Here is a 17,284-nt window from a genome sequence, read left to right as displayed (position 1 = left end):
AGTGTAGCACGAACCCTTTGTTAATGAAAAAGAATAACTCACCGTTGGTGGGACTCGAACCCGCAATGCCCAGTTTAGAAGACCGATGCGTTATCCGTTAGGCCACGAGGGCGATGTGCGAGCGATGCACTGGCGTTCCTTTCATTAGCGCTTTTACTCTAGGTTGCAGTAGAACTCATCATCGAAAGGAATATAGGGGGAAAGAAGCGCATATGCTTTGCTTTAAGCAAAAAAACTGTAGCAGAAACCCTTGGTAATGAAAAAGGATAACCCACCCTCGGCGGGACTCGAACCCGCAATGCCCGGTTTAGAAGACTGATGCCTTATCCGAGAGGCCACGAGAGCGATGTGCGAGTGATGCACTGGCGTTCCTTTCATTAGCGCTTTTACTCTAGGCTGCAATAGAACACAACATCGAAAGGAATATAGGGGAAAAGAAGCGCATATGCTTTGCTTCAAGCAAGAAAACTTTAGCAGAAACCTTTTCTGTGAATGAAAAAAAGAACCTACCCTCGGTGGGACTCGAACTCGAAATCCCCGGTTTAGGAGACCGATGCCTTATCCGTAAGGCCACAAGGGCGATGTGCGGGCGATGCACTGGCGTTCCTTTCATTAGCGCCTTTACTCTAGGTTGCAGTCGAACACACCATCGAAAGGAATATAGGGGAAAAGGAAACACATATGCTCTGATTCAAGCAAGAAAACTGTGGCAGAAACTCTTCGTATTGAAAAAGGATAACCCACCTTCACCGGGACTCGAACCCGCAAACCTCGGTTTAGAAGACCGATGCCTTAACCGTTAGGCCACGAAGGCGATGTGCGAGCGATGCACTGGCGTTCCTTTCATTAGCGCTTTTAATTTAGGTTACAGTAGAACGCACCATCGAAAGGAATATAGGGGAAAAGGAACTAATATGCTTTCCTTCAAGCAAGAAAACTGTAGCACAAATGCTTTGTTAATGAAAAAGGATGACCCACCCTCGGCAGGACACGTAACCCGCAATGCCCGGTTTAGAAGATCGATGCCTTATTTGTTAGGCCACAAGAGCGATGTGCGACCGATGCACTGGCGTTGCTTTCATTAGCGCTTTTACTCTAGGTTACAGTAAAACACACCATCGAAAGGAATATAGGGGAAAAGGAACCAATATGCTTTCCTTCAAGCAAGAAAACTGTAGCACAAACCCTTGGTAATGAAAAAGGATAACCCACCCTCGGCGGCACTCGCACCCGCAATCCACGGTTTAGAAGACGATGCCTTATCCGTTAGGCCACGAAGGCGATGTGGTTGATTGATATGTGGGGTTTAACGTCCCAAAACCACTATTTGATTATGAGAGACGCCGTAGTGGAGGGCTGCGGAAATTTAGACCACCCGGGGTTCTTTAACGTGCACCCAAATCTGAGCACACGGGCCTACAACATTTCCGCCTCCCTCGGAAACGCAGCCGCCGCAGGTGGGATTAGAACCCGCGCCCTGCGGAATGAGGGCAATGTGCGAGCGATGCACTAGCGTTCTTTTCATAAGCGCGTTTACTCTAGGTTACAGTAGAACACACCATCGAAAGGAATATAGGGGAAAAGGAAACGCATATTCTTTGCTTCACGCAGGAAAACTGTAGCACAAACCCTTTGTTAATGAAAAAGAATAATCCACCCTTGGCGGGACTCCAACCCGCAATTCTCGGTTTAGGAGACCGATGCCTTCTCCGTTAGGCCACGAGGGCGATGTGCGGGCGATGCACTGGCGTTCCTTTCATTAGCGATTTTACTCTAGGTTGCAGTAGAACACACTACGAAAGGAATATAGGGGAAAAGAAAACGCATTTGCTTTGCTTTAAGCAAGAAAACTGTAGCAGAAACCCTTGGTAATGAAAAAGGATAACCCACCCTCGGCCGGACTCTAATCCGCAATCCCGGTATAGAAGACCGATGCCTTATCCGTTAGGCCACGAGGGCGATGTGCGAGCGATGCACTGGCGTTCCTTTCATTAGCGCTTTTACTCTAGGTTGCAGTAGAACTCATCATCGAAAGGAATATAGGGGGAAAGAAGCGCATATGCTTTGCTTTAAGCAAAAAAACTGTAGCAGAAACCCTTGGTAATGAAGAAGGATAACCCACCCTCGGCGGGACTCGAACCCGCAATGCGCAGTTTAGAAGACCGATGCCTTATCCGTTAGGCCACGAGGGCGATGTGCGAGCGATGCACTGGCGTTCCTTTCATTAGCGCTTTTACTCTAGGTTGCAGTAGAACTCATCATCGAAAGGAATATAGGGGGAAAGGGAAATGCACGTGCTTTGGTTCAAGCAAGAAAACTGTAGCAGAAACCCTTTGTTAATGAAAAAGGATAACCCACCCTCGGCGGGACTCGAACCCGCAATCCCACATTTAGAAGACCGATGCCTTATTTGTTAGGCCACGAGGGCGATAGCGGGCGGTGAACTGGCGTTCCTTTCATTAGCGCTTTTACTCTAGGTTGCAGTAGAACACAACATCGAAAGGAATATTGGGGAAAAGGAAACGCATACGCTTTGCTTCAAGCAAGAAAACTGTAGCACAAACCCTTGGTAATGAAAAAGGATAACCCACCCTCGGCGGCACTCGCACCCGCAATGCCCGGTTTAGAAGACCGATGCCTTATCCGTTAGCCCACGAGGGCGATGTGCGAGCGATGCACTGGCGTTCCTTTTATTAGCGCTTTTACTTTAGGTTACAGTAGAACACACCATCAAAATTAATATAGGAGAAAGGGAAATGCACGTGCTTTGGTTCAAGCAAGAAAACTGTAGCAGAAATCCTTTGTTAATTAAAAAGGATAACCCACCCTCGGCGGGACTCGAACCCGCAATCCCACGTTTAGAAGACCGATGCCTTATTTGTTAGGCCACGAGGGCGATGTGCAAGCGATGCAATAATGTTCTTTTCATTAGCGCGTTTACTCTAGGTTACAGTAAAACAAACCATCGAAAGGAATATAAGAGAAAAGGAGCGCATATGCTTTGCTTCAAACAAGAAAACTGTAGCAGAGACCCTTTGTTAATGAAAAAGATTAACCCACCCTTGGCGGGACTCGAACCCGCAATCCCCGGTATAGGAGACCGATGCCTTATCCGTTAGGCCACGAGAGCGATGTGCGAGTGATGCACTGGCGTTCCTTTCATTAGCGCTTTTACTCTAGGTTGCAATAGAACACATCATACAAAGAAATATAGAGGAAATGGAAGCGCATATTCTTTGCTTCAAGCAAGAAAAGTGTAGCAGAAACCCCTTTTGTTAATGAAAAAGGATCACCCACCCCCGGCAGGACTAGAACCCGCAGTCACCGGTTTAGGAGACCGATGCCTTATCCGTTAGGCCACGTGGGCGATAGCGGGCGGTGCACTGGCGTTCCTTTCAATAGCGCTTTTACTCTAGGTTGCAGTAGAACACAACATCGAAAGGAATATTGGGGAAAAGGAAACGCACATGCTTTGGTTCAAGCAAGAAAACTGTAGCAGAAACCCTTTGTTAATGAAAAAGGATAACCCACCCTCGGCGGGACTCGACCCCGCCATCCCCGGTTTAGGAGACTGATGCCTTATCCGTTAGGCCACGAGGGCGATGTGCGAGCGATGCACTGGCGTTCATTTCTTTAGCGCTTTTACTCTAGGTTGCAGTAGAACACATTTTCTAAAGGAACATAGGTGAAAAGGAAACGCATATGCTTTGCTTCAAGCAAGAAAACTGTAGCAGAAACCCTTTGTTAAAGAAAAACAATATCCCACCTTTGGCGGGACTCGAACCCGCAATCCCCGGTTTAGGAGACCGATGCCTTATCCGTAAGGCCACGAGGGCGATGTGCGAGTGATGTACTGGCGTTCATTTCTTTAGCGCTTTTACTCTAGGTTGCAGTAGAACACATCTTCTAAAGAAACATAGGTGAAAAGGAAACGCATATGCTTTGCTTCAAGCAAGAAAAGTGTAGCAGAAACCCCTTTTGTCAATGAAAAAGGATCACCCACCCTCGGCAGGACTTGAACCCGCCATCCCCGGTTAAGAAGACTGATGTCTTATCCGTTAGTCCATGAGAGCAATGTGCGATCGATGAACTGGCGTTCGGTTCATTAGCGCTTTTACTTTAGGTTACAGTAGAACGCACCATCGAAATTAATATAGGAGAAAGGGAAATGTACATGCTTTGGTTCAAGCAAGAAAACTGTAGCAGAAATCCTTTGTTAATGAAAAAGAATATCCCAACCTCGGCGGGACTCGACCCCGCCATCCACGGTTTAGGAGACTGATGCCTTATCCGTTAGGCCACGAGGGCGATGTGCGAGCGATGCACTGGCGTTCCTTTCGTTAGCACGTTTACTCTAGGTTACTGTAGAACCCACCATCGAAAGGAATATAGGGGAAAAGGAAACGCATATGCTTTGCTTCATGCAAGAAAACTGTAGCACAAACCCTTGGTAATGAAAAAGGATAACCCACCCTCGGAGGCACTCGCACCCGAAATCCACGGTTTAGAAGACCGATGCCTTATCCGTTACGCCACGAAGGCGATGTGATTGATTGATATGTGGGGTTTAACGTCCCAAAACCACTATTTGATTATGAGAGACGCCGTAGTGGAGGGCTGCGGAAATTTAGACCACCCGGGGTTCTTTAACGTGCACCCAAATCTGAGCACACGGGCCTACAACATTTCCGCCTCCCTCGGAAAGGCAGCCGCCGCAGGCAGGATTAGAACCCGCGGCCTGCGGGATGAGGGCAATGTGCGAGCGATGCACTAGCGTTCTTTCATTAGCGCGTTTACTCTAGGTTACAGTAGAACCCATCCTCTAAAGGAATATAGGGGAAAAGGAAACGCATATGATTTGCTTCAAGCAAGAAATCTGTAGCGCAAACCCTTTGGTATTGAAAAAGGATATACCAACCTCAGCGGGACTCGAACCCGCAGTCCCCGATTTAGGAGACCGAAGCCTTATCCGTTAGGCCACGTGGGCGATAGTGGGCCGTGTACTGGCGTTCCTTTCATTAGCGCTTTTACTCTAGGTTGCAGTAGAACACACCATCGAAAGGAATATAGGGGAAAAGGAAACGCATATTCTTTGCTTCACGCAGGAAAACTGTAGCACAAACCCTTTGTTAATGAAAAAGAATAACCCACCCTTGGCGGGACTCGAACCCGCAATTCCTGGTTTAGGAGACCGATGCCTTCTCCGTTAGGCCACGAGGGCGATGTGCGGGCGATGACCTGGCGTTCCTTTCATTAGCGATTTTACTCTAGGTTGCAGTAGAACACACCATCGAAAGGAATATAGGGGAAAAGAAAACGCATTTGTTTTGCTGCAAGCAAGATAACTGTAGCAGAAACCCTTTGTTAATGAAAAAGAATATCCCACCCTCGGCGGGACTCGACCCCGCCATCCCCAGTTTAGGAGACCGATGCCTTATCCGTTAGGCCACGAGAGCGATGTGCGAGCGATGCACTGGCGTTCCTTTCGTTAGCACCTTTACTCTAGGTTACTGTAGAACCCACCATCGAAAGAAATACAGGAGAAAGGGAAATGCACATGCTTTGGTTCAAGCAAGAAAACTGTAGCACAAACGCTTTGGTAATGAAAAAGGATATCCCAACCTCGGCGAGACTCGAACCCGCAGTCACCGGTTTAGGGGACTGATGCCTTATCCGTTAGGCCACGTGGGCGATACCGGGCGGTGCACTGGCGTTCCTTTCATTAGCGCTTTTACTCTAGGTTACTGTAGAACACACCATCGAAAGGAATATAGGGGAAAAGGAAACGCATATGTTTTGCTTCAAGCAAGAAAACTGTAGCAGAAACCTTTGGTAATGAAAAAGGATAACCCACACTCGGCGGGACTCAAACCCGCAATCCCCGGTTAAGAAGACCGATGCCTTATCCGGTAGGCCAAGAGAGCAAATGTGCGATTGATGCACTGGCGTTCCTTTCATTAGCGCTTTTACTTTAGGTTACAGTAGAACGCACCATCGAAATTAATATAGGAGAAAGTGAAATGCACATGCTTTGGTTCAAGCAAGAAAACTGTAGCAGAAACCCTTTGTTAATGAAAAAGGATAACCCACCCTCGGCGGGACTCTAACCCGCAATGCCCGGTTTAGAAGACCGATGCCTTATCCGTTAGGCCACGAAGGCCATGTGCGGGCGATGCACTGGCGTTCCTTTTGTTAGCACGTTTACTCTAGGTTACTGTAGAACGCACCATCGAAAGGAATATAGGGGAAAAGGAAACGCATATGGTTTGCTTTAGGCAAGAAAACTGTGGGAGAAACCCTTTGTTAGTAAAAAAGAATAACCCACCCTCGGCGGGACTCTAACCCGCAATGCCCGGTTTAGAAGACCGATGCCTTATCCGTTAGGCCACGAAGGCCATGTGCGGGCGATGCACTGGCGTTCCTTTCATTAGCGATTTTACTCTAGGTTGCAGTATAACACACTACGAAAGGAATATAGGATAAAAGAAAACGCATTTGTTTTGCTGCAAGCAAGATAACTGTAGCAGAAACCCTTTGTTAATGAAAAAGAATATCCCACCCTCGGCGGGACTCGACCCCGCCATCCCCAGTTTAGGAGACCGATGCCTTATCCGTTAGGCCACGAGGGCGATGTGCGAGCGATGCACTGGCGTTCCTTTCGTTAGCACCTTTACTCTAGGTTACTGTAGAACCCACCATCGAAAGGAATATAGGGGAAAAGGAAACGCATATGGTTTGCTTTAAGCAAGAAAACTGTAGAAGAAATCCTTGGTAATGAAAAAGGATAACCCACCCTCGGCGGGACTTGAACCCGCAATCCCACGTTTAGAAGACCGATGCCTTGTTTGTTAGGCCACGAGGGCGATGTGCAAGCGATGCACTAGCGTTTTTTTCATTAGCGCGTTTACTCTAGGTTACAGTAAAACACGCCATCGAAAGGAATATAAGAGAAAAGGAGCGCATATGCTTTGCTTCAAACAAGAAAACTGTAGCAGAGACCCTTTGTTAATGAAAAACAATAACCCATCCTTGGCGGGACTCGAACCCGCAATCCCCGGTTTAGGAAACCGATGCCTTATCCGTTAGGCCACGAGAGCGATGTGCGAGTGATGCACTGGCGTTCCTTTCATTAGCACTTTTACTCTAGGTTGCAATAGAACACATCATACAAAGAAATATCGGGGAAATGGAAACGCATATTCTTTGCTTCAAGCAAAAAAAGTGTAGCACGAACCCTTTGTTAATGAAAAAGAATAACTCACCGTTGGTGGGACTCGAACCCGCAATCCCCGGTTTAGGAGACCGATGCCTTATCCGCTAGGCCACGAGGGTGATGAGCGAGCGATGCACTGGCGTTTCTTTCATTAGCACTTTTACTCTAGGTTACTGTAGAACACACCATCGAAAGGAATATAGGGGAAAAGGAAACGCATATGTTTTGCTGCAAGCAAGAAAACTGTAGCAGAAACCCTTGGTAATGAAAAAGGATAACCCACCCTCGGCCGGACACGAATCCGCAATCCCGGTATAGAAGACCGATGCCTTATCCGTTAGGCCACGAGGGCGATGTGCGAGCGATGCACTGGCGTTCCTTTCATTAGCGCTTTTACTCTACGTTGCAGTAGAACTCATCATCGAAAGGAATATAGGGGGAAAGAAGCGCATATGCTTTGCTTTAAGCAAAAAAACTGTAGCAGAAACCCTTGGTAATGAAGAAGGATAACCCACCCTTTGCGGGACTCGAACCCGCAATGCCCAGTTTAGAAGACCGATGCCTTATCCGTTAGGCCACGAGGGCGATGTGCGAGCGATGCACTGGCGTTCCTTTCATTAGCGCTTTTACTCTAGGTTGCAGTAGAACTCATCATCGAAAGGAATATAGGGGGAAAGAAGCGCATATGCTTTGCTTTAAGCAAAAAAAACTGTAGCAGAAACCCTTGGTAATGAAAAAGGATAACCCACCCTCGGCGGGACTCGAACCCGCAATGCCCGGTTTAGAAGACTGATGCCTTATCCGAGAGGCCACGAGAGCGATGTGCGAGTGATGCACTGGCGTTCCTTTCATTAGCGCTTTTACTCTAGGTTGCAATAGAACACAACATCGAAAGGAATATAGGGGAAAAGAAGCGCATATGCTTTGCTTCAAGCAAGAAAACTTTAGCAGAAACCTGTTCTGTGAATGAAAAAAAGAACCTACCCTCGGTGGGACTCGAACTCGAAATCCCCGGTTTAGGAGACCGATGCCTTATCCGTAAGGCCACAAGGGCGATGTGCGGGCGATGCACTGGCGTTCCTTTCATTAGCGCCTTTACTCTAGGTTGCAGTCGAACACACCATCGAAAGGAATATAGGGGAAAAGGAAACACATATGCTCTGCTTCAAGCAAGAAAACTGTGGCAGAAACTCTTGGTATTGAAAAAGGATAACCCACCTTCACCGGGACTCGAACCCGCAAACCTCGGTTTAGAAGACCGATGCCTTAACCGTTAGGCCACGAAGGCGATGTGCGAGCGATGCACTGGCGTTCCTTTCATTAGCGCTTTTAATTTAGGTTACAGTAGAACGCACCATCGAAAGGAATATAGGGGAAAAGGAACTAATATGCTTTCCTTCAAGCAAGAAAACTGTAGCACAAATGCTTTGTTAATGAAAAAGGATGACCCACCCTCGGCAGGACACGTAACCCGCAATGCCCGGTTTAGAAGATCGATGCCTTATTTGTTAGGCCACAAGAGCGATGTGCGACCGATGCACTGGCGTTGCTTTCATTAGCGCTTTTACTCTAGGTTACAGTAAAACACACCATCGAAAGGAATATAGGGGAAAAGGAACCAATATGCTTTCCTTCAAGCAAGAAAACTGTAGCACAAACCCTTGGTAATGAAAAAGGATAACCCACCCTCGGCGGCACTCGCACCCGCAATCCACGGTTTAGAAGACGATGCCTTATCCGTTAGGCCACGAAGGCGATGTGGTTGATTGATATGTGGGGTTTAACGTCCCAAAACCACTATTTGATTATGAGAGACGCCGTAGTGGAGGGCTGCGGAAATTTAGACCACCCAGGGTTCTTTAACGTGCACCCAAATCTGAGCACACGGGCCTACAACATTTCCGCCTCCCTCGGAAACGCAGCCGCCGCAGGTGGGATTAGAACCCGCGCCCTGCGGAATGAGGGCAATGTGCGAGCGATGCACTAGCGTTCTTTTCATTAGCGCGTTTACTCTAGGTTACAGTAGAACACACCATCGAAAGGAATATAGGGGAAAAGGAAACGCATATTCTTTGCTTCACGCAGGAAAACTGTAGCACAAACCCTTTGTTAATGAAAAAGAATAATCTACCCTTGGCGGGACTCCAACCCGCAATTCTCGGTTTAGGAGACCGATGCCTTCTCCGCTAGGCCACGAGGGCGATGTGCGGGCGATGCACTGGCGTTCCTTTCATTAGCGATTTTACTCTAGGTTGCAGTAGAACACACTACGAAAGGAATATAGGGGAAAAGAAAACGCATTTGCTTTGCTTTAAGCAAGAAAACTGTAGCAGAAACCCTTGGTAATGAAAAAGAATAACCCACCCTCGGCCGGACTCTAATCCGCAATCCCGGTATAGAAGACCGATGCCTTATCCGTTAGGCCACGAGGGCGATGTGCGAGCGATGCACTGGCGTTCCTTTCATTAGCACGTTTACTCTAGGTTACAGTAGAACACAACATCGAAAGGAATATAGGGGAAAAGAAGGGCATATGCTTTGCTTCAAGCAAGAAAACTTTAGCAGAAACCTTTTCTGTGAATGAAAAAAAAAGAACCTAACCTCGGCGGGACTCGAACTCGAAATCCCCGGTTTAGGAGACCGATGCCTTATCCGTTAGGCCACGAGGGCAATGGGCGAGCGATGCACTGGCGTTCCTTTCATTAGCGCTTTTACTTTAGGTTACAATAGAACACACCACCGAAAGAAATACAGGAGAAAGGGAAATGCACATGCTTTGGTTCAAGCAAGAAAACTGTAGCACAAACCCTTTGGTAATGAAAAAGGATATCCCAACCTCGGCGAGACTCGAACCCGCAGTCTCCGGTTTAGGGGACTGATGCCTTATCCGTTAGGCCACGTGGGCGATACCGGGCGGTGCACTGGCGTTCCTTTCATTAGCGCTTTTACTCTAGGTTACTGTAGAACACACCATCGAAAGGAATATAGGGGAAAAGGAAACGCATATGTTTTGCTTCAAGCAAGAAAACTGTAGCAGAAACCTTTGGTAATGAAAAAGGATAACCCACACTCGGCGGGACTCAAACCCGCAATCCCCGGTTAAGAAGACCGATGCCTTATCCGGTAGGCCAAGAGAGCAAATGTGCGATTGATGCACTGGCGTTCCTTTCATTAGCGCTTTTACTTTAGGTTACAGTAGAACACACCATCGAAATTAATATAGGAGAAAGTGAAATGCACATGCTTTGGTTCAAGCAAGAAAACTGTAGCAGAAACCCTTTGTTAATGAAAAAGGATAACCCACCCTCGGCGGGACTCTAACCCGCAATGCCCGGTTTAGAAGACCGATGCCTTATCCGTTAGGCCACGAAGGCCATGTGCGGGCGATGCACTGGCGTTGCTTTCATTAGCGCTTTTACTCTAGGTTACAGTAAAACACACCATCGAAAGGAATATAGGGGAAAAGGAACCAATATGCTTTCCTTCAAGCAAGAAAACTGTAGCACAAACCCTTGGTAATGAAAAAGGATAACCCACCCTCGGCGGCACTCGCACCCGCAATCCACGGTTTAGAAGACGATGCCTTATCCGTTAGGCCACGAAGGCGATGTGGTTGATTGATATGTGGGGTTTAACGTCCCAAAACCACTATTTGATTATGAGAGACGCCGTAGTGGAGGGCTGCGGAAATTTAGACCACCCGGGGTTCTTTAACGTGCACCCAAATCTGAGCACACGGGCCTACAACATTTCCGCCTCCCTCGGAAACGCAGCCGCCGCAGGTGGGATTAGAACCCGCGCCCTGCGGAATGAGGGCAATGTGCGAGCGATGCACTAGCGTTCTTTTCATAAGCGCGTTTACTCTAGGTTACAGTAGAACACACCATCGAAAGGAATATAGGGGAAAAGGAAACGCATATTCTTTGCTTCACGCAGGAAAACTGTAGCACAAACCCTTTGTTAATGAAAAAGAATAATCCACCCTTGGCGGGACTCCAACCCGCAATTCTCGGTTTAGGAGACCGATGCCTTCTCCGTTAGGCCACGAGGGCGATGTGCGGGCGATGCACTGGCGTTCCTTTCATTAGCGATTTTACTCTAGGTTGCAGTAGAACACACTACGAAAGGAATATAGGGGAAAAGAAAACGCATTTGCTTTGCTTTAAGCAAGAAAACTGTAGCAGAAACCCTTGGTAATGAAAAAGGATAACCCACCCTCGGCCGGACTCTAATCCGCAATCCCGGTATAGAAGACCGATGCCTTATCCGTTAGGCCACGAGGGCGATGTGCGAGCGATGCACTGGCGTTCCTTTCATTAGCGCTTTTACTCTAGGTTGCAGTAGAACTCATCATCGAAAGGAATATAGGGGGAAAGAAGCGCATATGCTTTGCTTTAAGCAAAAAAACTGTAGCAGAAACCCTTGGTAATGAAGAAGGATAACCCACCCTCGGCGGGACTCGAACCCGCAATGCGCAGTTTAGAAGACCGATGCCTTATCCGTTAGGCCACGAGGGCGATGTGCGAGCGATGCACTGGCGTTCCTTTTATTAGCGCTTTTACTTTAGGTTACAGTAGAACACACCATCGAAATTAATATAGGAGAAAGGGAAATGCACGTGCTTTGGTTCAAGCAAGAAAACTGTAGCAGAAACCCTTTGTTAATGAAAAAGGATAACCCACCCTCGGCGGGACTCGAACCCGCAATCCCACATTTAGAAGACCGATGCCTTATTTGTTAGGCCACGAGGGCGATAGCGGGCGGTGAACTGGCGTTCCTTTCATTAGCGCTTTTACTCTAGGTTGCAGTAGAACACAACATCGAAAGGAATATTGGGGAAAAGGAAACGCATACGCTTTGCTTCAAGCAAGAAAACTGTAGCACAAACCCTTGGTAATGAAAAAGGATAACCCACCCTCGGCGGCACTCGCACCCGCAATGCCCGGTTTAGAAGACCGATGCCTTATCCGTTAGCCCACGAGGGCGATGTGCGAGCGATGCACTGGCGTTCCTTTTATTAGCGCTTTTACTTTAGGTTACAGTAGAACACACCATCAAAATTAATATAGGAGAAAGGGAAATGCACGTGCTTTGGTTCAAGCAAGAAAACTGTAGCAGAAATCCTTTGTTAATTAAAAAGGATAACCCACCCTCGGCGGGACTCGAACCCGCAATCCCACGTTTAGAAGACCGATGCCTTATTTGTTAGGCCACGAGGGCGATGTGCAAGCGATGCAATAATGTTCTTTTCATTAGCGCGTTTACTCTAGGTTACAGTAAAACACGCCATCGAAAGAAATATAGGAGAAAAGGAAACGCATTTGCTTTGCTTCAAGCAAGAAAACTGTAGCAGAAACCTTTGGTAATGAAAAAGGATAACCCACCCTCGGCGGGTCTCGAACCCGCAATCCCCCGTTTAGAAGACCGATGCCTTATTCGTTAGGCCACAAGAGCGGTGTGCGACCGATGCACTGGCGTTCCTTTCATTAGCGCTTTTACTCTAGGTTACAGTAAAACACACCATCGAAAGGAATATAGGGGAAAAGGAAATGCATATGCTTTGGTTCAAGCAAGAAAACTGTGGGAGAAACCCTTTGTTAGTAAAAAAGAATAACCCACCCTCGGCGCATATGCTTTGCTTCAAACAAGAAAACTGTAGCAGAGACCCTTTGTTAATGAAAAAGAATAACCCATCCTTGGCGGGACTCGAACCCGCAATCCCCGGTTTAGGAAACCGATGCCTTATCTGTTAGGCCACGAGAGCGATGTGCGAGTGATGCACTGGCGTTCCTTTCATTAGCGCTTTTACTCTAGGTTGCAATAGAACACATCATACAAAGAAATATCGGGGAAATGGAAACGCATATTCTTTGCTTCAAGCAAAAAAAGTGTAGCACGAACCCTTTGTTAATGAAAAAGAATAACTCACCGTTGGTGGGACTCGAACCCGCAATGCCCAGTTTAGAAGACCGATGCGTTATCCGTTAGGCCACGAGGGCGATGTGCGAGCGATGCACTGGCGTTCCTTTCATTAGCGCTTTTACTCTAGGTTGCAGTAGAACTCATCATCGAAAGGAATATAGGGGGAAAGAAGCGCATATGCTTTGCTTTAAGCAAAAAAACTGTAGCAGAAACCCTTGGTAATGAAAAAGGATAACCCACCCTCGGCGGGACTCGAACCCGCAATGCCCGGTTTAGAAGACTGATGCCTTATCCGAGAGGCCACGAGAGCGATGTGCGAGTGATGCACTGGCGTTCCTTTCATTAGCGCTTTTACTCTAGGCTGCAATAGAACACAACATCGAAAGGAATATAGGGGAAAAGAAGCGCATATGCTTTGCTTCAAGCAAGAAAACTTTAGCAGAAACCTTTTCTGTGAATGAAAAAAAGAACCTACCCTCGGTGGGACTCGAACTCGAAATCCCCGGTTTAGGAGACCGATGCCTTATCCGTAAGGCCACAAGGGCGATGTGCGGGCGATGCACTGGCGTTCCTTTCATTAGCGCCTTTACTCTAGGTTGCAGTCGAACACACCATCGAAAGGAATATAGGGGAAAAGGAAACACATATGCTCTGATTCAAGCAAGAAAACTGTGGCAGAAACTCTTCGTATTGAAAAAGGATAACCCACCTTCACCGGGACTCGAACCCGCAAACCTCGGTTTAGAAGACCGATGCCTTAACCGTTAGGCCACGAAGGCGATGTGCGAGCGATGCACTGGCGTTCCTTTCATTAGCGCTTTTAATTTAGGTTACAGTAGAACGCACCATCGAAAGGAATATAGGGGAAAAGGAACTAATATGCTTTCCTTCAAGCAAGAAAACTGTAGCACAAATGCTTTGTTAATGAAAAAGGATGACCCACCCTCGGCAGGACACGTAACCCGCAATGCCCGGTTTAGAAGATCGATGCCTTATTTGTTAGGCCACAAGAGCGATGTGCGACCGATGCACTGGCGTTGCTTTCATTAGCGCTTTTACTCTAGGTTACAGTAAAACACACCATCGAAAGGAATATAGGGGAAAAGGAACCAATATGCTTTCCTTCAAGCAAGAAAACTGTAGCACAAACCCTTGGTAATGAAAAAGGATAACCCACCCTCGGCGGCACTCGCACCCGCAATCCACGGTTTAGAAGACGATGCCTTATCCGTTAGGCCACGAAGGCGATGTGGTTGATTGATATGTGGGGTTTAACGTCCCAAAACCACTATTTGATTATGAGAGACGCCGTAGTGGAGGGCTGCGGAAATTTAGACCACCCGGGGTTCTTTAACGTGCACCCAAATCTGAGCACACGGGCCTACAACATTTCCGCCTCCCTCGGAAACGCAGCCGCCGCAGGTGGGATTAGAACCCGCGCCCTGCGGAATGAGGGCAATGTGCGAGCGATGCACTAGCGTTCTTTTCATAAGCGCGTTTACTCTAGGTTACAGTAGAACACACCATCGAAAGGAATATAGGGGAAAAGGAAACGCATATTCTTTGCTTCACGCAGGAAAACTGTAGCACAAACCCTTTGTTAATGAAAAAGAATAATCCACCCTTGGCGGGACTCCAACCCGCAATTCTCGGTTTAGGAGACCGATGCCTTCTCCGTTAGGCCACGAGGGCGATGTGCGGGCGATGCACTGGCGTTCCTTTCATTAGCGATTTTACTCTAGGTTGCAGTAGAACACACTACGAAAGGAATATAGGGGAAAAGAAAACGCATTTGCTTTGCTTTAAGCAAGAAAACTGTAGCAGAAACCCTTGGTAATGAAAAAGGATAACCCACCCTCGGCCGGACTCTAATCCGCAATCCCGGTATAGAAGACCGATGCCTTATCCGTTAGGCCACGAGGGCGATGTGCGAGCGATGCACTGGCGTTCCTTTCATTAGCGCTTTTACTCTAGGTTGCAGTAGAACTCATCATCGAAAGGAATATAGGGGGAAAGAAGCGCATATGCTTTGCTTTAAGCAAAAAAACTGTAGCAGAAACCCTTGGTAATGAAGAAGGATAACCCACCCTCGGCGGGACTCGAACCCGCAATGCGCAGTTTAGAAGACCGATGCCTTATCCGTTAGGCCACGAGGGCGATGTGCGAGCGATGCACTGGCGTTCCTTTCATTAGCGCTTTTACTCTAGGTTGCAGTAGAACTCATCATCGAAAGGAATATAGGGGGAAAGAAGCGCATATGCTTTGCTTTAAGCAAAAAAACTGTAGCAGAAACCCTTGGTAATGAAAAAGGATAACCCACCCTCGGTGGGACTCAAACCCGCAATGCCCGGTTTAGAAGACCGATGCCTTATCCGTTAGCCCACGAGGGCGATGTGCGAGCGATGCACTGGCGTTCCTTTTATTAGCGCTTTTACTTTAGGTTACAGTAGAACACACCATCGAAATTAATATAGGAGAAAGGGAAATGCACGTGCTTTGGTTCAAGCAAGAAAACTGTAGCAGAAACCCTTTGTTAATGAAAAAGGATAACCCACCCTCGGCGGGACTCGAACCCGCAATCCCACATTTAGAAGACCGATGCCTTATTTGTTAGGCCACGAGGGCGATAGCGGGCGGTGAACTGGCGTTCCTTTCATTAGCGCTTTTACTCTAGGTTGCAGTAGAACACAACATCGAAAGGAATATTGGGGAAAAGGAAACGCATACGCTTTGCTTCAAGCAAGAAAACTGTAGCACAAACCCTTGGTAATGAAAAAGGATAACCCACCCTCGGCGGCACTCGCACCCGCAATGCCCGGTTTAGAAGACCGATGCCTTATCCGTTAGCCCACGAGGGCGATGTGCGAGCGATGCACTGGCGTTCCTTTTATTAGCGCTTTTACTTTAGGTTACAGTAGAACACACCATCAAAATTAATATAGGAGAAAGGGAAATGCACGTGCTTTGGTTCAAGCAAGAAAACTGTAGCAGAAATCCTTTGTTAATTAAAAAGGATAACCCACCCTCGGCGGGACTCGAACCCGCAATCCCACGTTTAGAAGACCGATGCCTTATTTGTTAGGCCACGAGGGCGATGTGCAAGCGATGCAATAATGTTCTTTTCATTAGCGCGTTTACTCTAGGTTACAGTAAAACAAACCATCGAAAGGAATATAAGAGAAAAGGAGCGCATATGCTTTGCTTCAAACAAGAAAACTGTAGCAGAGACCCTTTGTTAATGAAAAAGATTAACCCACCCTTGGCGGGACTCGAACCCGCAATCCCCGGTATAGGAGACCGATGCCTTATCCGTTAGGCCACGAGAGCGATGTGCGAGTGATGCACTGGCGTTCCTTTCATTAGCGCTTTTACTCTAGGTTGCAATAGAACACATCATACAAAGAAATATAGAGGAAATGGAAGCGCATATTCTTTGCTTCAAGCAAGAAAAGTGTAGCAGAAACCCCTTTTGTTAATGAAAAAGGATCACCCACCCCCGGCAGGACTAGAACCCGCAGTCACCGGTTTAGGAGACCGATGCCTTATCCGTTAGGCCACGTGGGCGATAGCGGGCGGTGCACTGGCGTTCCTTTCAATAGCGCTTTTACTCTAGGTTGCAGTAGAACACAACATCGAAAGGAATATTGGGGAAAAGGAAACGCACATGCTTTGGTTCAAGCAAGAAAACTGTAGCAGAAACCCTTTGTTAATGAAAAAGGATAACCCACCCTCGGCGGGACTCGACCCCGCCATCCCCGGTTTAGGAGACTGATGCCTTATCCGTTAGGCCACGAGGGCGATGTGCGAGCGATGCACTGGCGTTCCTTTCGTTAGCCCGTTTACTCTAGGTTACTGTAGAACCCACCATCGAAAGGAATATAGGGGAAAAGGAAACGCATATGGTTTGCTTTAAGCAAGAAAACTGTAGCAGAAATCCTTGGTAATGAAAAAGGATAACCCACCCTATGCCGGACTCGAATCCGCAATCCCGGTTTAGAAGACCGATGCCTTATCCGTTAGGGCACGAGGGCGATGTGCGAGCGATGCACTGGCGTTCCTTTTATTAGTGCTTTTAATTTAGGTTATAGTAGAACGCACCATCGAAAGGAATATAGGGGGAAAGAAGCGCATATGCTTTGCTTTAAGCAA

General features: G+C 47.6%; 3 non-coding genes across 3 annotated transcripts; all 3 read right to left on the bottom strand.

The window, feature by feature from the left end:
• Positions 1-741: 741 nt before the first annotated feature.
• On the bottom strand, positions 742-814 carry TRNAR-UCU (transfer RNA arginine (anticodon UCU)). Its single transcript has one exon. It is a non-coding gene; the product is annotated as a tRNA-Arg (tRNA).
• Positions 815-8,428: 7,614 nt separating this feature from the next.
• TRNAR-UCU (transfer RNA arginine (anticodon UCU)) lies at positions 8,429-8,501 on the bottom strand. Its single transcript has one exon. It is a non-coding gene; the product is annotated as a tRNA-Arg (tRNA).
• A 5,340-nt stretch (positions 8,502-13,841) lies between these two features.
• TRNAR-UCU (transfer RNA arginine (anticodon UCU)) lies at positions 13,842-13,914 on the bottom strand. The gene has a single exon. It is a non-coding gene; the product is annotated as a tRNA-Arg (tRNA).
• Positions 13,915-17,284: the final 3,370 nt, after the last annotated feature.

This window comes from Rhipicephalus microplus, chromosome 2 (assembly GCF_043290135.1).
Source record: "Rhipicephalus microplus isolate Deutch F79 chromosome 2, USDA_Rmic, whole genome shotgun sequence".
NCBI classification, from domain to species: Eukaryota; Metazoa; Arthropoda; class Arachnida; order Ixodida; family Ixodidae; genus Rhipicephalus; species Rhipicephalus microplus.
The sequence above is the reverse complement of the archived record's forward strand: the minus strand, read 5'-3'. Positions and strand labels throughout refer to the sequence as shown.